The sequence below is a fragment of the Stenella coeruleoalba genome (genome assembly GCF_951394435.1).
Source record: "Stenella coeruleoalba genome assembly, chromosome: 17".
Classification (NCBI taxonomy): domain Eukaryota; kingdom Metazoa; phylum Chordata; class Mammalia; order Artiodactyla; family Delphinidae; genus Stenella; species Stenella coeruleoalba.
In genome coordinates, this window is record NC_137163.1 from 28,310,484 (window position 1) to 28,327,674 (window position 17,191).

The 17,191-nt window shown below is 36.9% G+C and overlaps 1 long non-coding RNA gene across 3 annotated transcripts in view; it reads left to right on the plus strand.

The window, feature by feature from the left end:
- The window catches only part of LOC307176263, a 177,695-nt gene that overhangs the window by 18,829 nt on the left and 141,675 nt on the right, over positions 1 to 17,191 (plus strand). For all 3 annotated transcript variants that reach the window (XR_013824680.1, XR_013824681.1, XR_013824682.1), the window contains exon 3: positions 1,494 to 1,578. This is a non-coding gene — a long non-coding RNA (uncharacterized lncRNA). The remainder of the gene's footprint in view (positions 1 to 1,493; positions 1,579 to 17,191) is intronic.

Below are 17,191 nucleotides of genomic sequence, written 5' to 3' on the forward strand. Positions count from 1 at the left end.
ACTAATATACCAACCAGTCAGAAAGGATGCAGATGCCAGGTTTAGTGCTTATGTGGCATCCTGGAGGTTCCTCTGCCATCCCAGGCATTAATCCTTTAGTTTGGGGAGGGTAGGTCATTCTGGGTAAATGCCTATCAACAAATATAAAGTACTTTGATAATTTATCAACCACTACAGCCATACCAGTTATATATGAGTCACGCTTATGTAGTCTCAAGGCATTGGGAAGCCTGCCTAGTCTCCCAGTTAGCAATACAGCCCTTGTTTCTCTCCACAAGCGCCTCCAGGTCCTGTGGCTCTCCTGACTACCTTTGGATCACATGCGAATTTGAGATTCCCTCCCTAGGCATACCTTCCAACCTTTTTTTTACTGGGTGCTCTCACCTCCTTGAGGTTCTGACTGGATATATGGCTCTGTCCTTGGGAACCAGCAAATTCTGCTTTTATCCGCTCCCCTTGAGTATTCTCTTCCTCTCTATCCCTCCTGCCTCAACTCCCCAGCCCTGTGAGAAAAATATTTTAGTCTCAGGGAAAGTTCCCCCACATCCCCAGTGCTTTATTCCCTGGGCGCTGTCTTATTTGTGATTTATCCAGAGGCACCTACTTGTATCCTCTTTGGTGGGTTTTGGAAACCAAACCCAGAAAGATGAGGTTCCTGCCCTCCCAGTTTTCTCCCCAGATAACTCTCTTCTTCTGAGACAAAGATTCAGGATCTGGAGGAGGATAAGGAAAGTTTCACTCTCAGAAAGACAGACAGAAACAGAGAGAGACACATGGAGAAAGAGAATATCACTTCTTACCTCAAAAATTTTATCCCACTACCTTGCCTCTAGAGAAATTAATACCTGGCCACTGTTGTACTGGCTGGGACATGATTATTTCATCAAAGTTTAACAGGCTCTAATTATAGCCATTTGCTCTAATTCCATGGTGATAAAGCAGCCCCTTGGTTTGCTTTTCTAAGTACCTAGTTACCTCAAGGGAAATGCTTTGCTCACAAAGCCAATAGGTACTAGTCATGTTTTATATCTTTTTCCTAGAGAAATCCTTGCCTGACTTCCCCAAATCAGGATTAGGTGGCCTGCTCATATGCTCTAGTATTCCCTGCACTTCCGTTTCCCTAAAAGCACTTATTCCACTGTATTACAATCATTACTTACTTGTCTATCTTGAGACTCTACGTTTTATTTGACACCTGTGTGTCATGTTCATGATCTGTCCCCAGAGACTAAGTATTTGTGGAAAGACAGAAGCTCTATTAGAAAAGTGCTCACCAATCTGGGGCTTTATGAACCAGTAAACTTTCAAGGGCAAAGGTAAGGGGACTGATATACAGTTGCCAACTTTTTATTTTGCTAAGTGAGTACATTAGAAGTAACAACCACAATTTAGCTTCACATCATTCCATCTTAAAACTGCTATTTTAACACTGAAAGAATATTAAGGATTCACTAAAGAACAGTTCCTGAGAAGTAAATTTAACTTTTTACCAGGGACCAGTGACAACTTCTACCTGAATGACAGATACATTTGAGAACTGCTGCTAACTTCTTAAACCCCTTCCTACTCTCAGATAAGGTAAGGCAGTTCGAAATGGTAATTCACTTATTTTCAAGGTGGAACTTCTAGTTGCTTTTTTTTAAAGAAGCACTCCCTAATAGCTAAAAATTATTTCCTATCCTTATTATCTATGTCTTTAAAGAAAAAAAAAGTCATTGAGCATCTTGGCACATGATTCTCAGCTGGGACTCATTACCCTCTTCAAGAGTTTTTACTCTTTCCCAGTGAATCTCGGAAGGAGTGAGCATATTAGAAAGTAAAACTACCGTAATTTTGTTTATTTTAAAAATATGTTTGTGGAAGGGTTGCTCCAGTCTGATGTAAGAAAAAAAATAAAATTATAGTTGAATTATCACATGCTGCAAAACATTTCATCCAAATTTATTTTGGATATATCTCTTGTCTCATAAATTCAGCAAAATTCATTATGGTTAAATTTTACAGTAAAGCAGAGTAAATGTATTGTTTGTGTCTTATTTCACAAATCACAAAAATTCTTCATCTCATTGATAAAACTGAATATATAAAGAGCATTTTCATTGGAACTGGAGGAGAAGGTACTGTTATCTCTGCAAATAGATGTGGTATCAAAAAAAGGCAAAGACAATAAAGACAACACAGAAGCAGTGTTTCTATTTTAAATTTCGCTTATTTTGAGAACCCATGGGATAAATTACAGCAGCCTTTGGGAAAGCAGAGCCATTAAAATTAGGAGATGGAGAAGATGAAATCAATGATGATGTAACCTAGACCCTTGATGACACAGGGCAGACTCCCTTAAAGATCTCTCCTGCATGCTGTGTGTGTTGTAATGCTTCAGGCCAAGAGAAGTTTCTGAATCTGATTTGTGCCTTCACAAATCTATGCTTTCTCTCTATTTTTATTTTACTTTGTATAGTGACTTCCTTGCTGTCCTTAGGAAGAAAAAAAAGGAGGCCTTAATAATCTGGTTTTAGTCTGTTTTTTTCTTACAATAGTAATACTGAAAGCAAAAGCATGTTATTTTCTATTATAAAACAATTTTGCAGGTAAATTTCACAGCTAAAATCCAGCCTCTCAATAAAATAGTAGATCAAACAATATCCCTGTGCAGGAATTAAAATTAGTAATCTCATGAATTACAGATCTCCATACTCTAAATTCTCAGAGGAATTATGCTTTTTGTTTGTGTTTTTTGCCTCATTGGAATTCGTTGAAAATAAAAGAGTCTATGGCATTTAACTGTAGTTTGAGATATATAACATGTTAAGTCAAACTTGTGAAAACTAATCTATCTTAATGTATTGGTTGCCCCAATTATGATACCACCTAACATAAAATGTAAGGAATAAATTTATTTAGTAGCTAGAAATGGTATTTATGATTATTATCCTTAATCTAGCCTGATTCAATATGAGTAGAGGACATAAGACGTCGGATTTGCACTATATATTTGAAACAATGGAAAATAGTCTTGCAGGTTTTCACTTAGTTCATAAATAGCTAGTAAAACCTTTAACCATTAATTCTGAACAAAAGTTTTCCCATTCTAAAATGCTAGAAAATTAGAAACAAAATAAAATTATGTTGATATTTTTTGAGAAGTGTTGATGATAACAGTTAGATATTTTTGAACTATCAAGAGCTAAATTTAGATTATCACTTATGAAAATAGTTATAATTGGCAGCATAACATCAATAAGTAGATACTTTAGTGTCAACACAGACAAGATTATCAACCTGAGCTGCATGCTAAGCACAATTAACTAAAAAACAAAAGTTCAACCAGAGTACATTGGTCTGATTTTGAGAGTTCTTTTCCAAAAAATTACAGTCACATAAGAGCAGTTATATGAAATTAACTTAGATAGGCAATTTTTTTCTAATTAGAAAAGATGAAGAATTTTTAATTTAAGGAAGAAAAAGTATGTATTACTCAATAAAATATAAAAACTTTTTGCTGCAAGACTCAGGTACCTGAGTTTCTGAAATGTATCTGAGTTACCAGTGGCCAAACCTATGAGAAGACATAGATTTTGTTTGTTTGTTTGTTTGTTTTTAAAATATTTATTTATTTATTTTTGACTTCATTGGGTCTTTATTGCTGCACGTGGGCTTTCTCTCGTTGTGGTGAGCTGGGGCTACTCTTTGTTGCAGTGCACAGGCTTCTCATTGTGGTGGCTTCTCTTGTTGCGGAGCACGGGTTCTAGGCACACAGGCTCAGTAGTTGTGGCTTGCAGTCTCTAGAGCACTGGCTCAGCAGTTGTGGCACGTGGGCTTAGTTGCTCCATGGCATGTGGGATCTTCCTGGATCAGGGATCGAACCGGTGTCCCCTGCATTGGCAGGCGGATTCTTAACCACTGTACCACCAGGGAAGTCCCTGTTGGTTTTTTGAGAGTAATGGATATGTTTATTATCTTGATTGCAGTGATGATTTCGCAACTGTGAATGTCAAAACTATTCAAATGGTATTTTATATACATTCAGTTTATTGTATTATAAATGAATTATACCTCAGGCTGTCTGAAAATGGAATAAGAACTACATGAAATTCTTTAGATTCTTCCTGAGGAGACATAAGTTTTTGAAGAAATTGTCACTAAAGGAATAAAAGCCAAGTGAATTGTAACTATGCAAATAAAGATCTGAATAAATATATGACACAAATATAAGGACATGACATTTCTCACAGTTACTGCCCCCAAAAAAGAACTCTACTAAATAGTTGTTTTTTTCAATTGCAGTCAATATACTAAAACACTGATATTCCTTGGAATTCTAAAACTTCGACTTCATTTCTGGCTTTACAAATTATTAATAATATAACTTTATGTAAGTCCCTGATATCTCATTTGATAGAAAATAATAATACCTACCTCAGAGGTTATTTAGAAAATTAAATGTGATAATTGCTGTGAAAGCATAGCACAATACCTGACACATGAATACAATAAATTTTAAGTGGTTAAAAATAATCACTCTGCTAGTGGGAAGCAGCCGCATAGCACAGGGAGATCAGCTCGGTGCTTTGTGACCACCTAGAGGGGTGAGATAGGGAGGGTGGGAGGGAGGGAGATGCAAGAGGGAAGAGATATGGAGACGTATGTGTGTGTATAACTGATTCACTTTGTTATAAAGCAGAAACTGACACACCATTGTAAAGCAATTTTACTCTAATAAAGATGTTAAAAAATTTTTTAAAAATAGGGCTTCCCTGGTGAAGCAGTGGTTGAGAGTCTGCCTGCTGATGCAGGGGACATGGGTTCGTGCCCCGGTCCGGGAAGATCCCACATGCCGCGGAGCGGCTGGGCCCGTGAGCCGTGGCCGCTGAGCCTGTGGGTCCAGAGCCTGTGCTCCGCAAGGGGAGAGGCCACAGCAGTGAGAGGCCCGCGTACCGCAAAAAAAAATAATAATAAAAAATAAATAAATAAAAAATAAAATAATCACTCTGATGAAGTCATCATTTCATAGACTAGTTCTATTTTCTTTTCCATTCATCATTCAGTTCTAGTACAGGATAATGTAGCAAACTGTGTAATATTTCCTTAATGACAGTTAAATGGAAGCCTGATATAGATTTGAAAATATTATCTTGGAGGAAGCAAAGGTAATTTTTATTTTTTACATTTTTATGCACACTTTACTAATCCATCTACTTTAAATTTGTAAAATCTGCAGGCAATTGTCTTGAATTTTTAACAAGATATCCAAGAAGCCCAAATGGTTTCTTAAATTTATAAAATAAGCAACTACCTACTCGAAACCAACTTATGAAGATGTGGAATGCAATGAGATTATAATCACACCTGTCTCACATCTTTTCCCACACATAACCTAAAACTGAACCTCTTTAACCCATAAAAACACTGCTGATAAACCCTGCTAACATACAGTATTTCTTTTTCTCTTCTCTTTGGAATTTCTCCTTGATATCCTTAGGGAAAAAGCCAAGATATGAGTATCATTTAACATAATTTTAATTTTGTTTTATTTTTTTCAGCTTTAAAAGGACATGAAAGCAATTTTCAAGAAATGAACATATGGGATATTTTTATGGGGGCTAATATAATGCTAGTTCAAATAGCTTGTGTTTTAAAAATCTAACGTATTTCTTCCAGCCTATCACTCATCATCCTAACCCTATTCCTCATTACTTACCTACATAGGATATAAAATAGATGGGGATATAAGAATTGGTTTCCCATAGTTGGAAATAAAAATGTAATTTTTAATCCTTTAATAATAAGTGAAGCACCAATAGCTTGAACAATAACTTCTGGAAATTCTGGAAAACTTTCCTGTGACACAGGTCTATTCTCATACCACTAACAGCCATAATGAAAATCTTCAAATAACAACTTACATCACAAGGTAATCATATTGACCAAAAATACAGGTCAGTTGTGGGAATGTCTGAAAGAGGGAAAATAGGACTAAGAAAGTTTCCTATAACTCCCCTGATTTAGAATTCTAACATATACATGTGAAATAAAAATTATTCAAGAATGAGAAGAGAGACATACATTTCTCTTTACACATTTTTTAAAAATAAATTTATTTATTTATTTATATTTTGGCCGCGTGGGTCTTGGTTGCTGTGCGCGGGCTTTCTCTAGTTGTGGCAAGCAGGGGCTACTCTTCATTGTGGTGCACAGGCTTCTCATTGCGGTGGCTTCTCTTGTTGCGTGGCACCAGCTCTAGGCGCGTGGGCTTCAGTAGTTGTGGCTCATGGGCTCTAGAGTGCAAGCTCAGTATTTGCGGTGCATGGGCTTAGTTTCTCTGTGGAATGTGGGATCTTCCCAGACCAGGGGTCGAACCTGTGTCTCCTGAATTGGCAGGCATATTTTTTTTTTTTTTTTTGCGGTACGCGGGGCCCTCACTGCAGTGGCCTCTCCCGTTGCGGAGCACAGGCTCCAGACGCGCAGGCTCAGCGGCCATGGCTCACAGGCCCAGCCACTCCACGGCATGTGGGATCTTCCCGGACCGGGGCACGAACCCGTGTCCCCTGCATCGGCAGGTGGACTCTCAACCACTGCACCACCAGGGAAGTTCTCTTTTTACACTTTTCACATTTCACTACGTCATTTGGGATACCTGTCATTCACTCGAATTTACTGAGTAGACACCCCTACTGAGTAGACAGTTTTGTTTGGAGAAACTAGGATAGGGATTGAAAGAAACCTTTTGAGTTCTTATCAAGAGAGCTGAAAAGATAAAGCAAACCTGTTAGTTTGCCTGTTTGTCATCGCTTCTCTCTTCCCACAATCCTTGCTGAGTGAGCATGGTGTCACATGACAACTCCCACACACACACACACACACATCATTCACCCCACCAGATAAACACAGCCGAGACTGATTGGATAAATTGTAGGCACCTGACTCAAGCTAAGCCAGTCAGATTCATCTTCCAGGCATTTGGAATTAGAACTTAGGAATTCTTGTCACAACTTTGGAACATTTAGAGAGATCACCCAAAGCTGACCCTAGTGGCCATGTTTGGGCTAGTATAAGTGAAACAGGGAGATGTGCTCCATAGAGAAAAAGTAGTGATTGAGGTGCATACAAGGATGAAGAAATAAGAGTCCCTGTGGCCCTGGAGAGAGAGAATAGAGAGAATGAAGTCAGCAGCCCTGGATTTTGATGGCATTCTCTTTCCTTGTTCCATTCTCTCATAAAACTTGCCCTTGAGTTTTTAAATAGTGTTTTACCCTTTAAATAAGTTCCCCGTCATTACTTAGCTAGTTTGAGTGAGTCTCTGTTCCTCACAACCAATGACTAAGGTAGGAAGTGAGCTGTTCCTAGCCTCACTTTGGAAACAAAGTTTTGCAGAGATATACTGTTACATAGTTACTCTTATTAACTTGGTAGAATGCTGTGTGTGACAGTTTGGATCTTTTGTTCTTGTTTTCAAAAAATTAGTATATATTTTATGTAAACTTAAAGATACCAAACAAAAGCATAAATTTCATAAATCAAGGCACTAACATAATGTGAAAATAAGAGAAGTATCATTTGACTGTATTTTTAAAATATGATTACAAATAGGGTCTGGCTTTACACTTAAAAGTTTTTTTATAATATTTAAATTTTGCATATATATGAAATGTCTAAGTCTTGACTGTTCATTTTCCAGTCTCTCTTACCTTTTATTATAATCTTGGTTTTTCCCTTTTGTATTAATTTTACTTTTCTTTTTTTAATTAACTTATTTATTTTTTTGGCTGGATTGGGTCTTCGTTGCTGCATGTGGGCTTTCTCTAGTTGTGGCGAGTGGGGGCTACCCTTCATTGCGGTGGCTTCTCTTGTTGCGGAGCACGGGTTCTAGGCATGCGGGCTTCAGTAGTTGTGGCACATGGGCTCAGTAGTTGTGGCTTGCAGGCTGTAGAGCACAGGCTCAGTAGTTGTGGCACACAGGCTTAGTTGCTCCGCAGCATGTGGGATCTTCCTGGGCCAGGGCTTGAACCCATGTCCCCTGCATTGGCAGGCGGATTCTTAACCACTGTGCCACCAGGGAAGTCCCTGTATTAATTTTAGTTAGATTTTTATTTTTATCAAATGTACGTACATAGATTTTATTAAGGCAAATTTTACTGAAAGAATTATAATAATGCCAATCCTCCTCTCCCAAACCAAACACTGAATTTTTCTAAAAATTTGTTTTCTCTAGTATTTTCATATTTCTAAATAACATATTTTACTGCTATCTCTGTGTAGCAATGTTATTTTTCCCACTGCCTCCATTCCCCTTCCCCAGTCCTTCCTATACAAGGTTTACTTTATTCTGATTGTCTAAATATATTTTGTCACTCTAGGTCAAGTAGAACAAAAAAGGATATTTTGCACAAGTAGGACACTGCAACTACTCGTTCCTTTCTGTACAAGCCTTTATTTTTTCCTGGAATTAGTAACTGCCTAAAGTTTTCATTTGTCAGTTTTTATTTTTTTTTCATTTGCCTAAATTTACTGTAGTTTTTCAGTACTGTTTTTCAAGTGTTGAATTATCAATTTCTTCCTTTGCTTTTATTTTTCTTATATCTCCCTGTTCCAATCTGGACTGGTATCTACACATTTTAGTTCTGGGGAATTTTCTTGTGTAATTCTATAGATGATTTCATTCTCTCCATTTTCTTGTTTGGAAATTGGATCTTTTGTGGGATCCTCTAAGTTCTTTACTTTTCATCTCTTGTTTCCCATCTGCTTGATCTTTTTGTTCTACCAGCTGGGAAATTTCTTCAACATTATCTTCCAAATCTCCTATTGAATTGTTAATTTTACCTATCTTATTTTTTATTTCCAATAATTTTTCTTATTCTCTGTTCTGTTTTTATAGCATGTTTGTTCTTGTTTTATGCTTGTAATAATCATCTGTTATTTCTTTGAGAATATTCCTTAAAGTATGTTTTACCCCTTTTACTGTGTCTGTTTTCTTTATGTAATTTATTTTCTCTTTATCTAGTCCAATGTCTGTATTTCTTGTTGAGGACTGTCCTCAAATGTCTTATGATGCTTAATTGTCTGTTTCATATTTAAGTATAAGAGCCTAGAATGCCATAGGGAAGCACAATATGTTTGTGAATAGGGTGCCTCATCTGTATAATGATTGGTAATGAACCTGCTTTTCTTTTTTCATTGCAATCTCTCAGTCATCTGTTTCAATAGGTGTTTTCTTTGGGGTCATTTGCTTCTCCAGAGAAGTATTCTCTTTTTTCTTTTTTTTTTTTTTGCGGTACGCGGGCCTCTCACTGTTGTGGCCTCTCCCGTTGCGGAGCACAGGCTCCGGACGCGCAGGCTCAGCGGCCATGGCTCACGGGCCTAGCCGCTCCATGGCATGTGGGATCTTCCCGGACCGGGGCACGAACCCGTGTCCCCTGCATTGGCAGGCGGACTCTCAACCACTGTGCCACCAGGGAAGCCCGAGAAGTATTCTCTTATTCTCCCACATGGGAGGGTACATACCTCAATCCTATGTTCCAGGAACAGGTAGAGAAGGGTAGCTAGAGTCTTACCAATCAGTACAAAAATTTGGACTTAGTCATTTTGGCTTCAGCCCCATTTCCCATACTGACTAGTGTCCAGAGCCTCTTAGATGTGGTATTTCATCTAGAAGCTAAAATATTGGTACTCTTCAAGTTAGAAGGTGGGAAGAAAATAAAGAAAGATTTACTTAGAGGTGTGGGGAGTAGATGAAATCCAAGGGTCTAGCCACTTTCAACCACTCTCGTTGTTCTCAGCATTGAGCTTCACTACCACCTCCCCCAGTGCCTTATGCTTCCATGTCCTAAACCTTTCCAGGTTTCTGTAGGGAAAATTAGACTAAAAAGAGAACAGGGAGAAGGAGAAAGAGGAGAAGAGGAGGAAGAAAAAGAGAAAGAAGAAGGAGATGAAGGAGAAGAAATGTGTTTCTCATGGATAACTGTCTGTCTAGGCACCCAGGTTATAGCTTCCTTTATTGAACACCACTATCCATCTGCTTTTCATCTCCCAAAGAATTCTGTTGAAATCCCTCATCATATCTTCCTTCTTTTTTTTTCTTATATATTTTTTGTCTCTTTTTACTCCTTTACTTACTTTATTGGGGCTTCAGGAGAATGAGGAAATAGAGGCATGTTCAATCACAAGTTTTCTCCTTACTTCATGTAGAATAAATTCAGATTCCCTTCTAAAAGATGCTTCTGCTCATTGCTCTTGCCAGGTCCTGAGTTTATCCCCAGGGCATAATACTTTAGGGATTTCAACCTGAAAAAAATAGCCTGAAGAATTTTCCTGAATTTACATAGAGAAACTTCAACTATAATGTCCTATAGCTTCTCACCCAAAAGCATGGTATTAGCCAACAGGAAAAAAACACACCATAATAGTGGAAGCCATAGTTAGCAGAGTTCTGAATTTTGAGGCAGTGAACTGCAGGCTCAATGAGTGGAACAGTGATTCAGTTAATTTGATCAATCTGAGTGGTGGAACTCTAGGAGGAGGAGAATGCCATGTGTTTGCCACTGATCTTATGAAATGTGGATCTGCTCTTTAAACTGCAACCTTAAAAATACAGTACAGAATTTTAGTTTACTAAAGTTACTCTCTACCACTGGGAGCCACCTGGACTTCTACACATTGGCCAAAGCTTTCAAATTACTTTAACAGAGTCTGAGAAAAGTATGATGGTAAATTATTTGCTAATGTAAGTATTCAGATTAGTTAGGAAGATAGCTTAGTTTAATTTACCAAAGCCTGTCCTTTCTTCTTAATTTCACCCTGCTTCTGCCACCGTATTGTAGATGCAGGCAAACATTCTTATGGTACTTGAAAAAGCATTGTGCAACTTTAGGCTTAGGTCGTTCTTTTAGAAAAACTTATACTGACTTTTTAAGTCTCCAAAATCCTCATACACATGAATTTCCACCTGCTATTTTCTTTTTTAGATGTCACATAGTGTAGTTTAATGGCCATTGAATGAAGAATAAGAAAAGTTTTAGATATAGCCATAGTTTCTAATTTCTATGAGTATGAATTTCCCAGGAAAAAATATGTGAAAGTGCTTTGTAAATTATAAAGAAATTTGTATAATCCATTCCACCATTTTTAGTTTTTCAAAGAACACTGAGTGATGATTCTGTTTAAAATGATAAGGAATAAACATTTAATCATTATAATAAAAAGAATTTCAGTGGATTAATTTGATGGGCCTACCTTTTAATTATTATGACTACATAAAAGAAAAATACCCTAAGGCCTTCTCCAAGTTACACATTTTCCCTGTAACTAAGTATAGTGTTTGTTATATGCTGAATTATGCCCCCCACCCCAAATTTATATTCTGAAGCTCAATCCAGTACCTCAGAATTGACTGTATATGGAGATAGGACCTTTAAGGAGGTAATTAAGTTAAAATGGGTTTGTTAGGGTGGACCCTAATCCAATAGGACTGGTGTCCTTACAAGAAGAAGAGATTAAGACACAGAGGGAAAACCAGGTGAAGACAGGGAGAAGGTCACAACCCACAAGCCAAGGAGAGAGGCCTCAGAAGAAACAACCCTGCAGCCAACTTGATCTTGGACTTCTAGCATCCAGAATTGTGACAGAGTAATTTTCTGTTGTTTAAGCCACTCAGTCTGTGACATTTTGTTATATCAGCACTAGAAAACAAATATACTGTTTAAGGCAAAAAAAAAAGAGAAATGTAAGGCCACAGCACATGTTGTCCCAGGATAATATATAGTCCTTCTTAGAAATTTTACTAATATACAGAAGGCAGTTTTTCTAGAAACATGAAAAGTGTGGTAATTTTATTAATTTAATGTTGTTTTTCACATTATTCTTAATTGTGTTTATTTTAGTTTAAATTCTACTAACAGGTAAGTTGGCAGTGTTTCGTATTGCACTGGCCAAAAAGTTTGTTCGGTTTTAAATAAAAATAAAAAACATTTTTCATTTTCACCAAGAATTTTACTGAACAATGTATTCACTAACCGAACAAACTTTTTGGCTAACCCAATACCTCAGGAATAAAACTGCTACATAGTCATACATTCAGTAGCAGCATCAAAACACATGTGAGATTTGCTTTGGGTTTTTTTTTTCTGTCGTACCAAATAAATTTACTGGCCGAAAAGCTCAAATATAGCTAGTATGCAAGCCATTCTGTTGGCTTGCATATATATTTCATTTTATATTTAAATATATATATTTATATATATATATACATATATAGTCAATAAATTACAAATGTAAATAATAGAGAGTAACACGAATGGTGTCTTGGCATATCCCATTAATAGAATGCCCTTATGAAGTATGATGGTTACTTTTTTCTTAGTTAAGAAAAACAGCAAAGAGACTTGGAATGTCTACAAAGGACTAGGTAGGAGTTACAAACTTAGAAGTCACTGTTTTTGAAAAACAAGGTAGTTTCTCATTTATATTTAAGACAACTTGAATTTTTGAAACTGTATTGTAGTTCTGATATTTTCATTATTAATAATATTTAGCTTATTATTTATTGATAAGTCAATGAAAATATTTGTAACGTCTAAATAATTTACTAATATCCTCTTACTTGTTCCACATTATGAATCATAAGAAAGAGGACAAGTGTATTTTATTTAACCTAAATATAACAAATGCTAAATACTGTCTCCCTGAATATTGAAATACAATCTCCCTGCATATTCTTTACCCCAAGGTGTTACCAGAGTAGTACCCTAGGGTAAAGGGTATGAAGGGAGATGATATTTTACGTAAATAGTATGGAGTAAAAAGAATATTATCTTGGCATATCCCTGTTAATGGAATGTCCTTATGAGATATCCTAATTACTTTTTTCTTGGTTAAGGAAAACAGTAAAGAAGGCTTGGAATGTCATATATGAATCTGAGTTGTTTCTGCCATTTGGATGGTATTGCAGCACAGTGGAATTGCTTGAGCTGCAAGCAAGTTTTTTGGATTGAAAGGAGATATTCTCAAATCTAGAAAGTACTGTTTAGTATGTATAAAAATAAAATATGTACAAAAATAAAAAGGAGTTAACTTACTTTTAAAATAATGAACTCATAAGTCAAATATAAAATATGAATCTAAGAAAAGTAATAGTAATAAATGAGCAAAAGCTGTTTTCTGGAAACAGTGTATATTCTGATTTCTCTCTTTTTCCTATTTGTGAGTTGTTTGTGCTCCTAAAGGCAACCCCCGCACTTGATCACTAGATTCCCTGCCCTTTCTTCAAGTCAGCTTGTCATTCCAGCAATTCTTCCTTCTCCATCGTTATTTCTCTTTTTTATGGATTGTAAGTACAAAACATGTTGTAGTTTCTCCCATCAGACTTTTGTAAACCTCTTTCCCCTGATATCTCTTATCAAGGACACAAATGACCTTCACCTTTCTAAAGCCAGTGGTTCATTTTCAGTCCTCATTTTATTTGAGCAGCATTTTAAACTGTGGCTTCCAGGGCATTCACTCTCTTGGTTTTCCTCCTACCCTACTGGCTGCTTTTTCTGAAACTCCTTTATTTGATCCTTCATATCTTTTTGACAAAGCAGTGTTCGAATGCCCCAAAGCTACGTCATTGAACATCTTCTCTATAATCTCATCCAGATACATAGCTTTAGATGCCATATATCTGCTGGTGACTTCTTAGTTTGTATCTCCCCTCCTAGATCTGCCTTCTGACTTCAGACTCATATATCTAACTACCTACTTGACATCCTTAACTGGATGTCTAAAAATCATCTCATACTTGACATGACTAAAGTGAACTCCTGATATTACATTCTTCAATCTCCATCTAAGACAGCATCTCCCATAGTTTCTCCTTTATCAGTAATAGCAACTCCATCCTTTCAGGTGTTCAAACCAAAAAACCTTATAGTCTTTCATATCTCACATCCAACCTGTCAGCAAATCCTGTTGACTTTGCCTTTGAAATACATCCAGACTTTAACCACTTCTCACCACATCTGTGTCTCACCTGGATTATTGCAACTGCCTTCTCACTGGTTCCTGCTTAACCCCTTGCTCTCTTATAGTCAATATAAAAGTCCAAATGGGCCTTTTAAAAGATAAGTTAGATCACATCATTTTACTCAAACATCTTGCAACAGCTTCTGTTTCATTATAAAGATAAGACCTTACAGCAAGCTGCTCTTCTAATACCTTCCTATTCTATTGCATGTTAATCCTCCATCCCCCTCCTCTAGCCCCATTGGCCTTCTTGTTCTGGCCTTTTGTTTATGAAACCTGCTAGAAATGGTACCACCTCAAGCTTTTGTACTTGCTTTTCATTCTGCCTAAAAAGATCGCTTTCCTGCATCCCCCTACCTTCCCACCATGTCCCTGTCCCCCACTCCCCAATCATTATGTGGATTATTCTTTCTGTTTCAAATCTTTGCTCCAATGTCACCTTCCTAGTGAGACCTTCCCCAATGACCCTATTTAGGGTAACTCTCCTTCTACCCAACTCTTGGCAATTAGCATACTTCTCTGTTATTCCATACCACTTATCATCTGATGTGATGCATAGTTTTGCTTATTTCGTTTTGTATTCTCTGTCACCCTTCACTAGAATGTGAGCCCAGAAAGGAGGAATTATTGTCTGTTTTGTATTGCTTGTATCCCCACAGCCTAGAAGAGTTCCTGGTAGACCGTTAATAATTTTTTTAAATAAATTAATATACACTGATATACTCTTTATTTTTTGCCTCTTCATAACTAGATTTTAAATAACCATAGTCTGCTTTTATTTTGATAAATTACAGCCAATTTATTTTGTATGTTTCTCTCTATTACCCATAAACTAGTCATAGATTTTCTTTTTAATCATAGGATAATAGATTTTTAGAACTAGAACAGACCTTTTAAGGTGAAGAAAATTATTTGGTCACAGTGGACTGTTATTGAACCTCTTTGGGCCTTAGTTTCTTTATCTGTAATTGAATAAGTCAAAGTCAGGTTGTAAATCCAGCTCAAGTTTTAAATCAATATTCAACTCGTATATCACAACACTAGGAAGGTTCATATTTAGTTTTTTTTGTGTGTGCAATATACCTGAAAGTCAATCACTTTTCACTAGAAATCATTTTCCATGAAGGAAAAATTCCTTCCAGTAGTTTGGGAGGGACAGAGGAGAGTGAGGGAGTTCAGGCTGGATGTCTTTATTTCGTTGGTAAATTGGGAAGTGAGATCTTCAACTAAGAATAAGAAGGATAAGAATAGGAATGGGCATTTGAACAGAATGGAAAAGATCAATGAGTGTGAACAGTAAGGTGGAGAATTTACTGAGTTACTTTTGTTAAATGTATATAAATCATGCAAATGCTTTTTCAAGGGAAAATCTATTGAGAGTGGCATGGACATAAATACACTACCAGATGTAAAATAGATAGCTAGTGGGAAGCAGCCGCATAGCACAGGGAGATCAGCTCAGTGCTTTGTGACCACCTAGAGGGGTGGGATAGGGAGGGTGGGAGGGAGACCAAGAGGAAGGAGATATGGGGATATATGTATACATATAGCTGATTCACTTTGTTATACAGCAGAAACTAACACAATATTATAAAGCAATTATACTCCAATAAAGATGTTAAAAATAGCAATAGGAAATTACAGCAGTTCTTTATCAGAAAAATACAAATTAAAATATTTTTAAAGATTTAAAGAGGGCTTCCCTGGTGGCGCAGTGGTTGAGAGTCCTACTGCCGATGCAGGGGACACGGGTTCGTGCCCCGGTCCGGGAAGATCCCACATGCCGCGGAGTAGTTGGGCCCGTGAGCCATGGCCGCTGGACCTGCGCGTCCGGAGCCTGTGGTCCGCAACGGGAGAGGCCACAACAGTGAGAGGCCCGCGTACCGCAGAAAAAAAAAAAAAAAAAAAAAAAAAAAGATTTAAAGAAATAGTACACCTAAGTAACTTTGATATCACTAAAAGAGCTTCATATTTTTTATTATTAACTATCTTCAATTTTTTAACATACTTTAGGTATCAAAAGTAAGATACTGAGCTTTTAATCTTACAAAATCTTTCATATGTTTTGACAATTACAGCTTTGGAGGGAATTGTACTTTCTGGGCCTTGGAAACAATTACAGTTTCTTGAAATTCTATTTAAAAAATTCTCTCATCTGCCTATTCCCAAAAATCTGAAATTATGAACATTTAATTCTCTACTATTCGAATTCTTTCATTGGTTAAGCAGTTTTTGAGAATCTCCTGCCTTTTTCATACTGCAGGGGATTGTAAGAAATAATAATGTATAAATATTGTTTTATGTGTCATGCTAGTAATTTGAGAAGGATTCTTATCTGGAACAACACTTAAATGTTTTCTTAACAAAACCCAGAAAGAATCTCTCCTTCAATCTCTCCTCACTCTCAATGTCCACTCAGTCTTCAAATAATATCAAATCTACCTTCTAAATATTTCTATCATATGTCTTCTCTTTTCCATGTCCATTACCACTACCAAGTTTACACCCTATTTATTTCCCACCTCAGAGACCACAAGGGCCTCCTAACTGGTTTCTCTGTTTTAGTCTTACCTCTTCAGTAACCTCCACATTGCAATTAGAATTTCCTTGTAAAACTTAAATCTGACATCATTCCCCTGATTAAAATCTCCACAAACTCTTTGTATCCAAACAATACTGAACCACTTGAATATTCTCTCAAAGATATCGATAATATAATCTCATGCTTCTGCTGCTGCAGTGCTCCTCCCTCCCCCTGTCCCACATTCTATGCCCAGCTAAATTCAACCCAGGCATCACCAAGGAACCCTTCCTTGAGCTATTCCATGACTGACCCTCTCTGAATTAGAACTGTATGAGCCTCTTAAGTGCTTCCTTATCACTGTGTAAACACCTATAACACTCTATGTATCATGCTGAATTTTCAATAAGTTGACTTGGCTATCTCCCACATTTACTTCTGAGCAACCTATGGGCAAGAATCTGTCTTTGAACTTTGTATTCTCAACAGCTATTGCAGTATCTAATAATAGACATTATTTAAATGTGAAACACTTTTCTTCTGGGAACTCTTCTATACTGCTTCTCTGAGGGGTAGTACTCAAACACATGGACGTTTGAGTCTCCATTAGGATTTGAGTCCTATTAGTCTCTCTAATACAATGTTTTGTCTCTGTTATGTCTATGGTCCTCAAAATTA